At 35.4% G+C, this 18757-nt stretch overlaps 1 protein-coding gene across 6 annotated transcripts in view; it reads left to right on the forward strand.

Moving 5' to 3' along the window:
* Nucleotides 1–18757, forward strand: part of tenm4 (teneurin transmembrane protein 4) — a 243565-nt gene that overhangs the window by 71814 nt on the left and 152994 nt on the right. The gene's annotated exons all lie outside the window — the stretch shown is intronic.

Genomic DNA, 18757 nt, shown 5'->3' on the forward strand with positions numbered 1-18757 from the left:
GTGTTTTCTTTTTATCACTAACCTCTGAGTGCTATAAAGAACTTTAAGAGCGTTGGTAATTTTTCCTTCCTATCAAATTCGACTCAAAACAATGTCAGTATTAAAAGCAAAACCATTGTTATAAATGGTTCTTTTTCCTTTCTTTCTTTTATTTTTTTATTTAAATGCTTTCAGACATTTTTTTAGATTAAAAAACTCTTGGAGATCAATCGCCAGATTCAAACTCGGGAGCGTGTGCACTTTCTGTTAGGCCATGTCTTTGACACTTCTAATATTTTTCATTTCATTATCTGGTGACCTTTCCTATACAAATTTGGATTTGATTCAGTACTCTGTTATATTTACAGATGGATTAAGTGCAATATTTCTGCTGTGAATAGAGATTAATTCATTATTAATAGAGTAATTATAGTATGATGCATGAAAGTCTCTGCTTCATTTTGATTGGCCTGTGCCAAACTGTAATCCAGTCTCTTATACTAAGCAATAAGCTATGAGAGATCATGTGTTAGTGTTTTTACCACATTTTTACCACATTCTTGAGCATATTGTAATGCAGAGTGTGGAAAATAATAATAATAATAATATGGCAAACTGCAGCACATTTATCTTTTTTTTTCCATAAATTGTTGATGATAATAAAGAGAATAACCAGTTCTTCCCTGAAGTAATTTAGCTCAGTGATGAATTATCTATATGTAACTGCAATAAACTTCATGTATTTTGCATTTTTCAGTAAAAATCTCCAAGGCACATCTATAGGACGGAGATAGGAGAGGTCAGATGCTTTCTGATCAGATTAGTGGCCCAAACAGAGCAGGCAGCCATCCTGAATCCATCCACCTCAAGCTCAGTGCTTCCAAATGGTCCCCAAGGGCCCAATGAGTGTCTTTGCTTGCATAGAAGGTCACATTGTACTGAGACGGTGTCACAGTAAAACTTGTCAAGAGCAGGGCCTGATTACGCTAGAGGAACTGCTCTGAGAGCTGCAGGAATATATGGGAAATCTCAGCATGAAATATTGACTCTGTTATAAAACAAGGACTTTCTTGGGAATGCAAATGTTAGCGGTTTATTTCATGCGTTAAGGATTTAAACATTTATTAAACTAGGATAAGCAAGTTGAATAATATAATTAACCTTTTGAAAAACTGCAGTTAAATGTTATTTCATGAATGGCCTTTGAGTTGTGCTGACTAGCACACTTCAGAGGAATTTTAAAAAACGTATAAGTATATAGACACTGTTGTATTAGAAGGTCAGTAAACTTATAATTTTTTGTTTTTTAATTTAATTTTTTATATTTTTATTTTATTTTATTTTATTTTATTTTATTTTATTTTATTTTATTTTATTTTTATTTTATTTTATTTTATTTTATTTTATTTTATTTTATTTTATTTTATTTTATTTTATTTTATTTTATTTTATTTTATTTTATTTTATTTTATTTTATTTTATTTTATGTAAGCATTACTTTTACTCATATTATTACATTTATGTACATAACTTTTCCCATTCATGAATGAAACCTCAACAGATGTGGTTTGAGGAGAGGCATGCTTTTACTTTTCTAAGCAATTTGATATTCAAATTTTGCTTGGCAGATGATAAAGTGGACAAAAAATCCCATATCTAGAGACCACAGTATCATTAAAACTTAGGCTTTTTGACCACCACAATGTTCTAGCCATTATGTGGCTATCCTCTCCGTAGCTTTATCACGAGCCTTGACTTTTTGTGAGCAAAATGTGATCTTTCTTCAAGGTTTCTTCACATTTAAACACTTGATTTTGGCACTCTTTATATCCGCAGTCTAGTTAAGCCTTAATCACGCTCTCGTTTACAATGTACCTTATGCATATTCACTGCCAAACTCTGATAGTGCCTCTAACAGCCTTTAGAAATCACACATCAAGGGCCCGGCAGCGAAACACTAATTGCCTTTTGCTTCACAATCTCCCTGAAAGCCTACAAATAGTCTGTTTTGCACTGAAGTCTGCGTCATTTTAGCTATTAGATTCTTATTTAAAACGACAGAGGTGTTTCTTTTTTTGCTGCATCGCATTTTATGCATAGACATCAGTGATGGACTTAAAACGAAAATGGAATATGTGTGTCTGAACGTTGTGAAACGCTGAGGTGAAACTAACCCAAATGTGCGTTAAACTGGATTTGATGACTGTGAAAAAGAAAATGCCCTCTGTCTATATCTTTATTCGCAGCTTTAGGCGTCTATTTGACTGTTGTAAAGCAGACATAATTCAAAATTGCTTTTTATTCTGTTTATACAAGCAGAAACTCCAGTTGCGTTCACTGTTTTTGGAGCTCATGTTTAATAACGTGCACTTTAAAGGGCAAGCTAACTGAAACCTATTGAGTTACCCAATTTACTTGTGTTTTATCACTTTAAATTTTGACTAACACAAATTTAAATATGCATATTTAGGTTTTTGGTGATGTAATAGTTATTCTGGGCAATGATTAATTGCGATTAATCGAATCCAAAATATAGGTTTTTGTGTACATAATATGTGTGTGTTTACTTTGTATATTTATTATGTATATATAAATACACACATGCATGTATAAATTTGTATATATTTGTATAAGAAAAATGTTATTTGTATATTAAATATATTTATATATAAACATGTAAATACTGTATGTGCATGTGTCTTCATATATACACATAATATACACATGTATAATCAACAACTTCTATTTTGGATGCGATTAATTGTGATTACTTGTTGCCCAGCACTAGTTATTGTTGTATCATTTGAAATTATTTGATTTATTTATTTTATTATTATATAATTATATATATATTTTTTTTGTTTTAATTTTAGTAGTTAAATTTTATATATTTATATTTAGCATTAATTATTTTTTATTTCAGTTTTAGTTTTGGTAATTGTAGTACTTTGACTTTAAAAAAAGTCTTAAAATGTTACTTTTTTTTCTAATATTTATATTTTATTTCAGCATTATTTTAATTAAGAAGAAAATTCAAAAGTTTAATTTTAATAACAGCACTGGTAATATTATGGTATTTGAATATTGTAATTATTCTAGGGCTGTCAAACGATTAATCGTGATTAATCGCATACATAATAAAGGTTTGAGTTTGCCTAATGTATGTGTCAAACTTTTATTTTACATGTGAATAATCGCGATTAATCGTTTGGCAGCCCTAAATTATTCACCATAAAAATACCCTCTTATACCATCACAATACTTTTTTATGTAAGTGAAGGAAAAAACATTTTTTTTCCTGTTTTCCACTGATACTTGCATCAACTGGGGAGCAAAGTTGTTGTAATGCATTAGTTCATATTGAGATTAAAGTAAATAAATAAATAATGCTTTCTTAATGTTTAATTTATATAATATTGCAGTTGCTTTTAGAGCTCATTGGATTAAAAAAAAATATCAGAGGAGCGTCTTGGTACATAAAGAGAATTTCAGAATCACTCAGATTCATTTAGCAATTAGCTTTCATTTTCTGCTGTTAACATTTAAACTGGTGTTGTTTATCTCACCAGCGGTGCATTCATTAGATATAGCATAATCCATTATCATGTAGCACGGATCTTAGGCAAATAGGCATTTGTGAATTGTGTGTGTGTGTTTGTACAACCTGCTTATACTTGCCCTCATGTCTGAGCAGATTTCCTCAGGCGCTAACGGTCAGACCCATTGCTGAGTCATTTTGATCGGGCATAGGCTGATCTTTTTGCAGGAAGCCGAACCTTGTTTTAGACATAAGGGCTGCTCGGGGCAACATGCAAACTGTGTCAGAGCCCACAGACCCTTCACTGACTGAGCTTCATGGGTATTTGTGAGTACTACAAGTGGTGGACCTTACTGGAAATTTCAAGTGCTGTAATTTTATGTCATACCAAACCTGTATTACATACTTTTTAGAATAGAGCACAAAAAGAAATATTTTGACAAAAAGTGCTGGTCACCCTTTCCCACACAATTACAATGAATGGGGCTGGAGATTTCAAGGTTAAAAAGGATTCAAAAGCACCAGTTTCACTTTTAATTCTTAATCTGTAAAAAAAAATAAAATCATGTTCAGTGTGTATGATTCAGTTCAGCATGGGCAACAAGGAAAGCTGAGGTTGCATTGATCAGCAGGATATTTTCAGCTACGGCCACATCACATGGTAACATAATATGCGCTATTCAAAGTCCGGGTCATTAGTGTAAATCGAACGTGAATAAATGGACGTTCACCAGCTCAAAATGGCTGTGATAGTCATATCTAAATTTGTTTACAATCTAGGGCTCATCTTAATGACATACTAAATCGATTTCTTCATTGGCGTGTTTTTGAAGGTGATGGGGGTGGCATGGTGGTTAAATGTCTGTGATAGAAATCTGAAAGTTAAGGGTTCACCTATCGGAAATGATGGCTCGATTAAAGGGGGAAATTACTGGGCCACTGTACCCAGGAGCAAAGCTCTTAAAGGAGAAGTCCACTTCCAAAACAAAGATTCACATATAATGTACTCACCCCCTTGTCATCCAAGATGTTCATGTCTTTCTTTCTTCAGTCATAAAGAAATTATGTTTTTTGAGGAAAACATTTCAGCATTTTTCTCCATATAATGGACTGATATGGTGCCCCGATTCTGAACTTCCAAAATGCAGTTTAAATGCAGCTTCAACCGAATGCGGTTGTAAACGGTCCCAGCCGAGGAAGAAGGGTCTTATCTAGCGAAACAATCGGTTATTTTCATGAAAATAATACAATTTATATACTTTTTAATGTCAAACACTCGTCTTGCCTTGCTCTCTCTGAACTCTGTGTATTCTGGTTCAAGACAGTTAAATGTACAAAAAGACATGTCAAAAAACTCCAAAAATCAACTTCAAAAATCATTTCAAAAGAAGAGCATTTGACATTAAAAAGTATATAAATTGTATTATTTTTATGAAAATAACCGATCAGATAAGACCCTTCTTCCTCGGCTGGGATCATTTACAACCGCATTTAAACTGCATTTTGGAAGTTCAAACTCGGGGCACCAAAGCAGTCCATTATATGGAGAAAAATCCTGAAAAGTTTTCCTCAAAAAACATAATTTCTTTACGACTGAAGAAAGAAAGACATGAACGTCTTGGATGACAAAGGGGTGAGTACATATATGTGAATCTTTGTTTTGGAAATGGACTTCTCCTTTAACCCCATTTTGCTCTAAAAATCTTACAGACCTCAAGCTTTTATAAAATGTCTGCTCAGTTTCTTCCTGCATTGTCATTACAGACCATACGTCTTGTCTATTAAGACCCCTTACTATTATGTAAAAAAGTGTCATGATAATAAACGTTTAAAAAAAAGTGCTCTGAGGTGAAAAATGAATGACGGCACAGTTTTCTTAGAGGCAGTAACATTTTTTTTAAATGCATGATTAAGCTGGTGCCATCCATCAGAATTTTTCCCTGGGAGCTATATAACTGATAATGTTCCCATGTGATCTTGAGTTAATGCCTATTATGGGGGCTCGACACGCATGTTGAGCAGTTGGGAAATGGAAGCTGAACCCTGGGAGCAGTGGATTAGCGTTTCCACCTTTGTTTCTTGCATTACGTGACTTTTTGTGGTTGTTTGTATAGCGTAAATTGACAGTTTCCTGCAGAATTAGGCGCATTGAAACCGTCTCTGTTGTACTTTGAAAACGGCAGCGGGAACTTGAAGGGCGAGGAGGATCAGAAGATCCGAAAAGAAGTTTGATGTATGCGCACCGCACGATCTACAATTGCTCTCCCTTATTTTTGTTTGAAGCGAGGAAGCTATAATTGGTTAATTTGACTGAAACTGCCTCTGCGTTGGTTCTTTGTAGAGCCTGTATAAGATGTCACTTCTGAGGTTTAGCACTCGCTGGAAACTTTGAACTGCTTTTGAACTGCTGAAAGATTGAGGTTAAGAGGGGCTCATGGGGAGTGATCAGTGCTGCTGTAATTGGCGATGTTGACAAAGAGACAAATGTGCTACTATAGAGCCTCACTGTAACTTTACGCTCAGCAGACAAGCAGTTAAACAAAGTTACTTCTGTGTCCCGATAGCATATGAGTTTTGGACTTTAGTTTTGAGCGTTTAATGATAAAATCTGTCTCATTTCGAAAAAATATGCTCAGCTTCAATCTGGCTAATAGTGTGTATGCTGCTCCATTGGGCATCTGTCAAAGACTTGATAATTACGGTTTGCACAGCGTGGCTGGTTGGCAGAAAGGGGGGTATATTGTTTATCTTGGGTGTATTTCTTTTATATATTGTTCTAAATTAGACTTGGATGTCATGGTGATATTAAGCTGGGAGAGATATGACTGTGCCCACCAAAAAAAGTTGCTATTGTGTTACCATAGTTTTTAAAAGACGTGTCAGTTTAATACTATAATGTTCTTTATTTTATCTTGAAGTACTGAGTAAATGGTCTTATTTGTGAAAATGGTATAATTTTGAATAGGCATAAACATCAAAATACTATTGTATTACTAAGGAATGTAGAGAATGACAGTACTTCAAAGACCAGGAAAAAAAAACTGGTTTATCGATATTAAGCTGTGTTTTATTAACAAAATAAATACAATACATAACTCAAGTTTTGTTAGTAGCGCTAAAAGCATGTTCGGTTTTATCCGAAATATATGAATGTTAATCTGGTTGTTGTAAGTTTCGCAAAATGAAGTGTCTGGTGAGTGGCGTTAAAAGGTTAATGCTTGATCGCGTTTGAAAATACTTAAACGTAACCACTTAAAACCACTTAAAACACATTAGATGAAGGAGCATGCCATTTTAGCTTGCTTTTACAAGTTAGGCTCTTTTATCAAGTGTCATTACTTGTGTTTCATGGTGTAGTGCTGTACCAGGTGAGCTACCAAGCAAGTTTACTACATTAGAAAAGCAATACATATGGAGTTCGGTATGTGATACAAACATTAAAATGTATTAGTTTACAAATCATGCATTATGGTTAAAGTGTTTAGAGGTCATAATGCTGTTGTACAAGGAAAGAAAAGTAGTCTTTATTAATAAGTAATCTGCCATGTAATTATAGGTTGTTTGTCACTTTAAATATAAAGTGTTTGCCGTTTTACTGCCACTAGTGTTGATTTCACCTGGAAACTGAATTGTAAAGTACATTTTTAGAGTGTTGCAGAGTAAACTACTCACCCACTTGGACTCAGACGGCTTTGGCTTGCATCCGAATTGAACTTGAAATAATAATCTTGAGTCACTTTCTTGTAACCGCTCAGTTCGGTTAAATTAAAGGTGCATCACCATTCCTGCGACCCCAAGGGAAGTACATGCAGGCTTTATATTTGGAGCGCGATATCTCCCTCACCTCACTTGTCTTTTGAACTGTTTCCCCTGAGCATTGCCGCCATATTATCAACCCGCAAAGTGAAGTTAAATCAGACTGCTATTAGATGAGATATTTCCTCCCTTACAGAAGGGGTTCAGAAAGGCATACGGTGTACAATGGTGTGAGATAGCAGCCACAGAGAGATGAGGTTACAAAACCTGACCTTGAGCAGTGAAGAGACAAAAAGATACTTTGAATGTTAAGAAAATGCGATCACAAGATTCTGAATAATCATATTATCCTTTTTTTTTTTTGTTTGTTTGTTTGCTTATTTTAGACATACTGTAAAGTGTTATGGTTAACTAAAACTAAAACAGTTTTGTTCAATTAAAACTAATACAAATTACAAAAGCACAAAACAAAATTACTTTATTGAACATATAAAAAGAAAAGCTAAATACTAAATATGAATAAATAATGCTAAAATAACACTGACTGTGTTAACCTTGCTAAGGTTGAACCTGAAACCGTGTTGTGTGTTATTGTGATCACCACTTATGCTGTTAAAATAGTCTAATGATGTCTTCCAGGTCTTTTTTTTTCACTAAAGCAATTAGCATGCTAACACCTTTATGTAGTGTTGTGCGAATGACAGGCAAACGAAAGTGAGAATATTTATTGGAACCCAAACAAAATAATGTGTTTGCAAACTTTTGGCCATGACTTCATGAGCGTTATGCCAGGTGTAAATGTGACTTGTAACAGATTGCATGTTGTTGTGTTTTTCTTTGCACTTAAGAACTGATTTGCTGCTGCAGCTAAATTATTAATGCATATTTCATGTTGTTAGTATGGCAAAGAGTTTGCACTCTCACTCAGTATCATGCCGATTTTAGTCCTGACCTTTTCTTTTAATAACAGCTACGAGTCTTTTGTGTAGGTGCGAACTTTATTTTGCTTTTCGCTTTGTGTGTGTGTGTGTGTGTATATATATATATATATATATGAACTATATATATACTATGAACTCGTTCATAGTTGTTACTGTTGGTCATGCTGAAGATTAAGGATTTAAACAAGCCCTCTAATCCAGTGTTTCTCAAACTTTCTTTATTTGAAGGCCAACAGTCAGATACAATATTCATTGGCCCCCATATAACAGTAACAGAACTGAAATATTAATTATAGTATATTATTAACAATACCAATACCATCAAAAACAATACCATGTTATTACTAAATAATGTACAAAACAAAGTTAAAGTTGACCATTTATCTTCTGAAATGCCTGAATGGGGGAAAAAAAAATTAAAATAAAAACTGTAGTAGTTTGCTGGTCATAGTGGATTTAGCTGGTTTGTCTGGTTTTTTCAGCATAACCAACTGATAACTTCCCAATACCCATTCTAAACCAGCAAAACACAAGCTAATGTCCTTAGCCTGGTTTAAGCTGTGTTTTTATCAGGACTGTTTTAGAAAAGACAATCAGCCAAACCAAAACTCCATAGCAGCTACACAGTAATTTAATTTAATTTAATTGTTATTTAATTGTTATTTAATTGTTATTTAATTGTTATTTAATTGTTATTTATTTTATTTTATTTTATTTTATTTTATGTTATGTTATTTTATGTTATTTTATGCTGGTCTTAGTTTGTATTCCATCTTGGCCAAACTTGGCCTTCCATCTTTGGTTGGTTTAACTTGAGGGCCAACTGGTCTCTTAGCCTGACCAGCTGAAAAGTTCTCAAAACCTTTTTAAAACCAGTAAACAGACCAGTCTGGTCACACTGGGAGACCAGCAAACATTTTTTTTTTTTCAGCAGGGACTTACAACATTTTTCAGTCATTACAAGGAAGCTATCTTTGCACAACAAGCACCACTCTACCAATTTATTCAGAAAATATTACAGTCTAGTTTATTTTTAGATATTAGGACTGTGGCTGCAGTTTGCTTTGAGCAATATGTTATCAACATCATCTTTGTTTGAGGTGCATGTTTTGTTGCTTTGAATTAAAGGGCATCGCAGCTATCACATCAAAGCACACTGTTATAAACACATCTCTTTGTAGTAATCGCTGTTATAGTTAACTGCAAAACATTTCCTCTTTTATGTAGCCATTGACATCTTTAAAAAAAAAAGGGTTGTTTGTCTGCATAAAAAGGGATGAGAAAAAAACGCATGCTGCTTGAATTCTGCGTTTTTGTTTTCCGCTGATTCCCGAGTTGGCTGTTGACAAGTGCTAAAAAGTAGTCATGCTTGTGTGAGAGTGCAAACGTTACTTCAAAGCAGACACCAGAGTGCCGGCGACTTTCGACTCGATTAATCACATTCGTGGTTCTTTTTTAATGTTTCTATTTATTTGTTTACTCCTTTTGGCTGCAGCTTTTCCTCAGATGGTGGATTAGCAGAGTTAGTGCTGCCTCATTTGACAGCTCATTCTGAGACTCTAAAGACCCTGGTGGACAATGCGGGCCCGTTATCTGCTGTGCTCCATAAGCGTTAGGTTTTGACGGCACAGACGTTTCTCACTAACATTCGATCAGAGCCCCGAGAGCTTCTTGAGTGCTAGGATGCGCTACCGCCGCTGCTGCTAATCACAAACCACAGCAGTTTGCTGAATCATAAAGCCAAAATGCCACATTCTCTTACGTTCGTCTAATGCGTTTTTATTGCTAGCTGCTAAGTAATCTGTTGGGATGTGTGCATATGCGCGTTACGTGTCTTTACATAGTTAGCCTAGCAGTTTGTTTTTCTCAGAATTGGGTCCATGTGGACAGATCCAAACATCTTGGCTTGCTATTAGATGGCGTATCGTTGAAGAAGCGTGTGAATATGGAGCAATTTTCCATCTTTTTCCCCCCTACCTTTAGCTGAAAATCTGTGTAATGGGTTTCTGCGTATCACAATGACAGACATTTCTTATTTATTATGTGTGCTGAAATGACTGTAATTAACGCTTATCTGACTGACATCAAAATGTGTCATCGACCCTCGTACATGAAGCGTTATGCAAAAATATGATATGAAGTATGAGTCAGACCCAAGAGTGAAATAATAGATATGGAACAATGCATGAAAGCCACGAGTAATAAAGTGTAATGGGGTTTATTTTATCATACTACATCACATTTTGGTTTCCCAGCTTAGCTAGAGTTATTAAACTGGCTTTGCCTTAAGCGTCACTGTGGCTTTAACTGAAGACAATAGTGTTTCATTACTGCACACAATTGAAAACAAGCCAGAAATTGCATTACATGACACTCTAATTTCAATCAAATGAATTGCATTTCTTCTATGATATTAAGCTTGGCATTTCGTCTTGGCTTGTTTGGCTGAAAGAGCACATTATACATATATATAACGCAGTTCAATCCAGTTTAATTTATTCTGTACCGCTTATTGTACATGCACACCATCCCAAAACCCCAGTGAGCAAGTTAAATAAGACGGTGGCATGGAAGAAGTGTTTAAGACAGCAAGCGGAAAAGGAGGATTAAACCTTGAGAGGAACTAAAAGGAAATCCATCCTCCATTAAGCAATTTTTGGAAATACTTGGGTCACTTATAGCCATATGATTATTAACAAAATCTATAGGCCAGTACATAGTACTTGCTAGTAGGCTAACCATCATCTTTGTTTTGATTTAGATTATTATAGTTCTAAAAATTTAATTATTTATATTTATTAATATGAGTTGACCTTTCATATTTTACGATTGGATCTTAGACAATGTAAAATCTGTACAAAAGGCATTTGAATATTAGGCTAATCAGATGTCCAGACTTAAGAAGTGCAATCGTAGAAATGCTTCAAATGATCTTCTGCCATATAGTCTAGATTCTGGATGGAAAATGTAGCAATTATCCACTCCAAGAATAAAGAACTGTTTAAAAAAAAAAAAAAAAAGAAAGAAACTAAACAAAGGAAGAGGAACATAAGCTTTATTAGATTTGCTTCCCCATCTTCCAGAATGAATGTTAATGATGAAGTGCCTTTCAGCAACAGTAATAATGAAAACAAATGTATTACTTTCTGCCTCTCTGCTGTTAGAGAGAAAATGATTGTCAAATCTAATATGATTAACATGCAAGTTCATGCATAATCAGAAGATAGCATTGTCAGCATTGACTGGCCAATATATTTTTTATTAAATTGCTTTATTTTTTAACAGTTATTTTATAGACAGTGACATGACAGTTGATGGACGCATGTTCTATGGATCTAGCTGCTAATGACTATGCATGTGCTATTCAACACGAACATCCAGAATGAGGCAGAGCCACTCATAGGAAAATGAATGTTTGAAATGTAGAATTGTAGCTTTGTTACAAGAACCAGTTGCCTTGTTGGCATCTAGAATGCCCCCAAAAATTTTGAGCTAACGAACCAATTTTAATGATTCAAATGATTTATTTGTATCAGTTTAATTAGAAATTATTTTATTTTAGCATTAATTGAAAAAAAAAAAAGGTTGAAATGTAACCTTGCCAAAGAGTTTTGGAGATGTCTGCTTTTCAGTAGTGAAGTAGACAGAAGCCGTACTTGGATTACTGAAAAATAGCTGCCGGGGACATTACCTAGATAGCCATTGAGTGGACTGAGTTGCTGTAAAAAGAACACACTTGACAAACTATTTGAAACTAAGCTGATGCTCTTGACGGTAGAAGACTGTCATAGACCTTTCTCCGTATCATCTTACCAGTTGCTGCATGAAAGCTCATAATGAGGCTGAAAAGAAGTCATTTAGCTCCAACCTTCTGGCAAGTATGTGTCTCTAAAAGTAGTCTCTGTTACAGAACAACCTTGGGTCCGATGCCCATTAAAAAAGCCGCTCCGAGCTTGCCTTTTTAAGGACACTGAGGTACTGAAATGCCACTGTCTGCCTAATGTCAGTCAGGAGGGTTTTGGCGTGAGTTCGGTTTTATTTTAGCCTTTTCTTTCCCTCAGAGCTGCTCACAAAGCACTGCTGTCACCATCTCACTGGCAGCCTTATCGCCTCTGTATGGATGGCTTGCTTTTTTACAGGTTACACAAGCACTGCCTTCCTCAGTTTGACCCCAAATAGACCGCGTTCATAAAGGGCGGGAACGAAAGAGCAAGTTGACCTATAGCAAAGGAAACTTGGATGTATTCACTTTTTGTTGTTTATCATAGGGTTTGTGAAATTAGGTGAAACTAGAAATATCACAACTGTGAGTAACAGCGTTTTGTTCACCAGTAGGATACTCTAAATTCTGTATGATAACAACAGTCTCTAATTGAAACTAGTGCTGGGCAATGATTCATCGCGATTAATCACATCCAAAATAAGCGCTTTTTGTGTACATAATATTTGTGTGTGTGCTGTATGTTTATTACGTAAATATACACATGCATGTATAAATTTGAGAAAAATGTTGTTTATACATTAAGTATATGTGAAGAGTTCAGATGCAAAACCAGTTAAAAGCCATCTCTGTCAAAAATTAGATGAGTGAATGCTCCTGACACATAGTATACGTCACTTTAAACTCGCTAAATTCCAGCCTCAGCCCAATCAGAAGTACCAGTACTTACATAGGAACCCAATTTAAAAGCAGCCAGAAAGAAATGCTAACTTTAAAGAAATATATCATATAAATTATATGAATATAAATCTATACATGTAAATACATGTAAATATTTTCAAAATATATACTGTATGTGTGTGTCTTTATATTTATATATATATATATATATATATATATATATATAATAAAAATAGATAAAGATTAAGATACAGTACAGTCTTTAAATTAAAATTGTATTATTTTTCTGGATTTTCGGAATATGTTGTTGATTACTTTTTGCAAGGCCATGTGCACATGATGGATCAAGACAAGTAAAAAACTCTTACAAGGTTTGGATGCTATAGATTTAGGTTAGGGTTCTATATTTTATATGACCCAACTTATACAATTTCTGATGAATTATGAATGCACCGTTTCTTATAAATTATTGCGTATTCTGTGAGATTGGGTTGTTGATAGTTGAGATGTGCAAGGGCATGTTCACATGAAGGACTGTGAAATCAACTCTTTTGAGCTTTACACGATTTAGATATAAGTTTTACGTTTTTGTAAGACCCAACTTGTGCGATTTCTTGTGAATTCGCAAGTTTGTGTAAATGATTGAGTATTCTGGATGAGATTGAGTTGTTGGTGCAAGTTTTGCAAGGGCTTGTTCACACGAAGGACAGTGAAAACAACTCTGCAGGAGATGGTAGTGAATAGTTTTGAAAAGTTCATGCCATAATAATGTTGGCCCATGTTGGGAGGCTTCCTAGGTGCACATGCAGTCAGAATTTGTGCTGACTGGAAAACAAGTCCTCAGCCAAACCTCATCAGTGCAAAAGTTTGCCGGTCGAAGTATCTGTAATGAGCTGTTGCTCTACTTCTCATTACTAGGTCCAAGAGAGGACCCAACAGGAACAACACATAAATCAAATGCAGGCCTTTCTGTTTTAGAAAAGGGACAACAAATGAGAAAGTGGGCTGTGGTTCTCCAATAAATTAGTCTGTAGAGGATGTGTCATTATTGCAATGATATATGATATGATATGCATTTTTTTTTTTCTTTTTTTTTTTTTTTTTTTATCGTGATATGACTTATTGGCTGAAATATCCATTTCCAAGCAGGTAAGGTTGGAGCTTACTGCTAAATTAAGGCTTTGCACCACAGATATGTCGTGTCTCTCAGAATTTAATGTAGATACTGTTTGTTATATTATCCCTCTTTTGTGCATTTGATATTTAGACCATTAGCAACCCACGTACTGTGTAAACTAACGCAGCAGGAGGGTCTTTCTCATCCCCTCACATTTCATGCTTTTATTTCACACAGATTTGTTTTGTGACTGATTTGTGTTATGTTTGAGACAGAAATAGTCACAGAAATGGCTCATTACTCCATTCCATTAATGGCAAAACAATTCGTATCAATCTTTCATATACAATAGTTTTCTTTGGGATAACTCTGCCATTGAGTATGAATTCTATTATACGCGTTTTTCGCTTTCATGAAAGCAGTTTGAGTATGTTTTCTTGGATGGTGGTCTCAGCAAATGCGTGGAGAATGGATCAATACTTCATCCCTAGCTAATTGTAAACCATGGCAACAGCGCAAGCTGGCAGAGACAGGTCTTGTACTGAGCATTAGAGAGAAATGCAGTCTTAAAACGTCAGGATATTGCAAAATTAGCATTTAGCGGTAGTGCCATAAGGCCTGCTGCTTAGGGAAATAAAAGTTGCAGATTTTCAAGTGTGTACATCTGTATGGATGATGGTAGGTGGTCCTACACACCACTGAGGTGATGGTGTCAACTTTGTCGTTATTGAGAGCAGGAAATCAACAATGCTAAATGTTAATAATAAAATACAAGAGAAAACGGCAAGAGAAAACATCTTTTGTTGTTGATGTTAACCACTACAGCATTTTGGCGCATAGTCATCTGTCACTTGGTAAAAGCTAGCCAACTTTTCCAGATGCCAACATGGACAGGTTGCCTGACATTCTCAAAAATCACAAACACTTATGAAAGTTCACCGATTATGTTAAATGTGCGTCCACTTGGAGTGAGGATAAACATGGTTTGTGCCAAGCGCAATTTGTTTTGCACTGCAAATTATTGGCCAAGAGCATTTGGAGTCAGTACTTGTCAATTTTCCAATTCAGCCTATGTAATTTTAATTACTTTGTCTATTGTTGGGTCTATGCAGCTCATGCTAATATTGATCCATTTAAGGGTGTTTCTGTTCACTGTTGTTCAATTTTGGAACAAAGTTGGGTGTCTAAAATCAGTCGAACTGCACTTTAATAGCCCGGTGCACACTGCACAATTTTGACCATGATTTTGCTGTCTAAGACTAATTTCTGGAATAGTAAAGATTTTTTTTATAGACATCAGGCAACATCGTAAGACTTTGAATGCCTTTAAAATTCATGAAGTTAACTGTTGCCTTTATGTTGAATAGATTCACTGTTTCAAACTGTATCTGCTGTATTTGCATCTGCTGTGTACAAACATTTCACAGATCTCTGTAAGATGTCAGATTTGCATACATTCTAAATTATAAGACATATAATAAACGTCTGTTTGACATCTAATAGGAAATGTCCTAGGCGTATTGCAGATGAGCCGACACTCTAAAAATACGTCTTGCAGATGTAAATGCAGACGTCAAATAGACATCTCTGTGATGTACCTGTGCTATCAGAGTATTTAATAAGCTGGTATGAAACACTGCACATTTTGCACAGTCTGCCACAGCTTTCTCTTTGATATAACATTGTACGATCTGTCATTACATTATCTTGACGATTCAAAAATGTACAGCCTGTAGCGTATAAATCCATAGTTGTGAATAAATTCATAGTTATCAGTAAAGTTTAGCTGTCCATCTTTTATCCAACTCCCTGCTGAGAGAAAAGTTTTACATTTCCGCACGCCTTTTATATAGAAGTGGTGCATTAGAGCCACATGATCAACTGTGTGCATCTTTCTGCAGGGTGTATTTTAGCATTTTATTAGGCCAGGCCCTCAATGCACAGAGGCGCCATGGGTACGGGTATGGTGCCATCCTCGTGCATCGATGCCGCAGGCTAGCCACATGCAGCACTAATGAGCTGCTTATATTTGCAGGCTTGGCTTGCTCTCTCCACCACCAAAAGTAAACTTTTGAGTCTTTAAGAGGATTTGTGAAGGATTTCTTGATTATTTTTGTCCTCGTGTTTGATTCAGAACAGGCCGAGTGCTACCCGCAAGTAACAAGCTCAGAAAGGACACGCGCTAATTACGTGTTATTAGCATTGTTGTGGCTAGAGTTAGCCATGTTCGCTCTGGTGGCTATTGACAGAGTAACTGCTAGAGGAACATGTGTTTTAAACTGATTAACACGAACTGGCCTCTTTGATGTGGGAGCGCGTCTAGAGAGCTCCGCCGAGGAGGCGTGAAGGCGATTAGTAGACGGTTTTTAGGCCATTTGCTCTGCGAGATGGGACCTCAGAGGAGACGCTCGCTCGGTTCAGGGGCGAAAGAGCTCCCACGTGCCGGCGAGGGACGGGAGGACGGTGGCGGTGAGCTCGGAGGATATCGTTAACGCAAAGCGATGAAGAGATGTGAACCTGCCCTTCGTATTCCAGAACAAAGAGAGCCCCAGGGATGTTTGAATGGGCTATCTTGAAGGGGATTTGGCAGTGTCAGCCCTTGTCATGTCATGCGAGCTGAGTGTAAACATCAATAGCAGACAAGAAAAGATCAGACGGATCCAGATTTCAGTCTTAAATCCTGACAGCAAAGACTCTGAAGGCTTTATCAGTGTAGGAACATTGCTGCTTGGAGCTCAGAATCTCTTTCTGAGTGCAAGTTGTTGGCTGGAGAATATTGTGAGATATTTGCATACACATTTATGAAATAAATTTTTATTGTTAGAATTAGCAAAGGACAATGTTGTCATATTTGCTGGAAATGCAACCCAAAAATGTTGTATAACCGTTTAGTAATGCAAATTTTATGGTAATGTTTGATATTAGCACAATAATGCTTTCTAAATATGATATGAGCCACAAAGCCATAAAAGAGCCGATATATGCACACTTGTGACCACATTGGTTAAACTGTGGACATTTTAATGCATATACATTATAATAAGTGTTATTTTAGTATCATGTTTTTGTATTTTCCTTTCTCGTGTAAATTGTATAACAGTTTTTAGTAATTTTTATTTGTTTATTTTTAATATTTATTTTTATTATTGTTCACTTTTAGTTTTAGCAATTTTGGTGCATAAACTATTTGAAATAAAATAAGTTTTGTTTTATGTTATTTCATTTAATTTAACCTTTATTTTTTAAGCAACAGATTTTTTATTTATACTATTTACAATAGACATAGTAAATGGACAAAGACTAATGATTTCAGATAAAGAACATATTTGCATAAATGCAGTCCTTTTTGGTCCGACTTTATAACAGGTGTCCTTAACTTACTTGCATTTAAATTAGTTGTTTGATACAATGCACTCATTGTGTTTCAGTGCATGTTTTTTTACACTGAACTTTTATTTTAAAAAAATACCTGCATGTAATCATATTTATACTTAATTTCTGTAATTACATTTATAATTATACTGTTGACCCATCCCTTACACCTAAATCCACCCTTAAACCTACCCTTACCACCAAACCTGTCCATAATCTTACCCAAATCCCATCTCAATAGCAGCAAAAGTATTTTGCAATACAATATGAACCGAGTAAGTACTTTGTACTTACTTTTTATGTAAGTACATAGTATTTAAGGCCACCTAATAAAGTGGGACACTTTTTTTTTCCCAACTACAGTCTTAAAAGTTGTAGGTATTTATTTTTCCATATGTCATATAACATTTTTAAATACATTGTGCAATGATATGTGTTTTGCCCCATGGATATGGTTTGCCAATTAATGCATTCATGCAAAACTTGCCTTGCCTTGCAATTTCTACAAAGCTCAAAGATGATAGTTGCAGTGCTAAATGCTAATATGATTTTATACAATTAAAATTAAAGCAAAGCAAATAGCTTTACCAGCCCCACACACACAGTGCTATAATTCGGGGTCTTACGTGCAATTCTTAAAATAAATTGAAATTCCAATGCAGGATCCTCCAGATGATATACTAAGTCTTGGGGCCATGTTAGGGGACACACACCTGGAAAAAACCTTAATATTGCGTCGAGTAAAAATCGTGTGAATTTAGCGAAAGCCTCGTCGGCTGAGGTGCCTTCCGTAGCGGCAGCTGTGTGGAACCTAAACAACAGTTGTCAGATTTGCGGCCTGGATGGGGGAAAAAATCCCCATTCAGTGTTCTTTTGATTCCAATCTCCAGGCTTCAATCTGCTCCCTCGTGTCGTGTGCCGCCACTGAGCAGGAGAACAGATGGCGCCTTTCAGCAAGGCGGAGAATTGCGGAGAGGAGTCCCTTTCGCTCCGAAAAGGAAAAAAGACAGGGAAATAAGAGAAGGTGAATGGAGTAGGTGAGGAAAGACAGGCAACGGAGGGTGACTGAGAAGAGAGACAGGAAAAGAGCTGTCTCTACTACACTGTCAAAAATGATTTGTTGAAACAACTTAACTTAGTCAAGTCATCTTGTTGCATTGACTCAATTAAATTTAGCAAACACTAGGTGTTAAGTTCATTCAACTTATATGTAGCTGTTGAAATAACTTGCAGTAAATTGAGCCAACTGTATCAATTAATGAGCATTTAATTTTTTTAGTTAAGTCAACTGAAGAAAAAAAAAAGGCTGAACTCAAATTTTCATGTTTTCACAACTATGAACCAAGTCTAACTGACATAAAATAATAATTAAAATAGTAAATAGGAAAGGTGATCATGTGGCCTTGATTATGTTTTGACATAACCTTCATGTA

This window comes from Labeo rohita, chromosome 15 (genome assembly GCF_022985175.1).
Source record: "Labeo rohita strain BAU-BD-2019 chromosome 15, IGBB_LRoh.1.0, whole genome shotgun sequence".
Classification (NCBI taxonomy): Eukaryota; Metazoa; Chordata; class Actinopteri; order Cypriniformes; family Cyprinidae; genus Labeo; species Labeo rohita.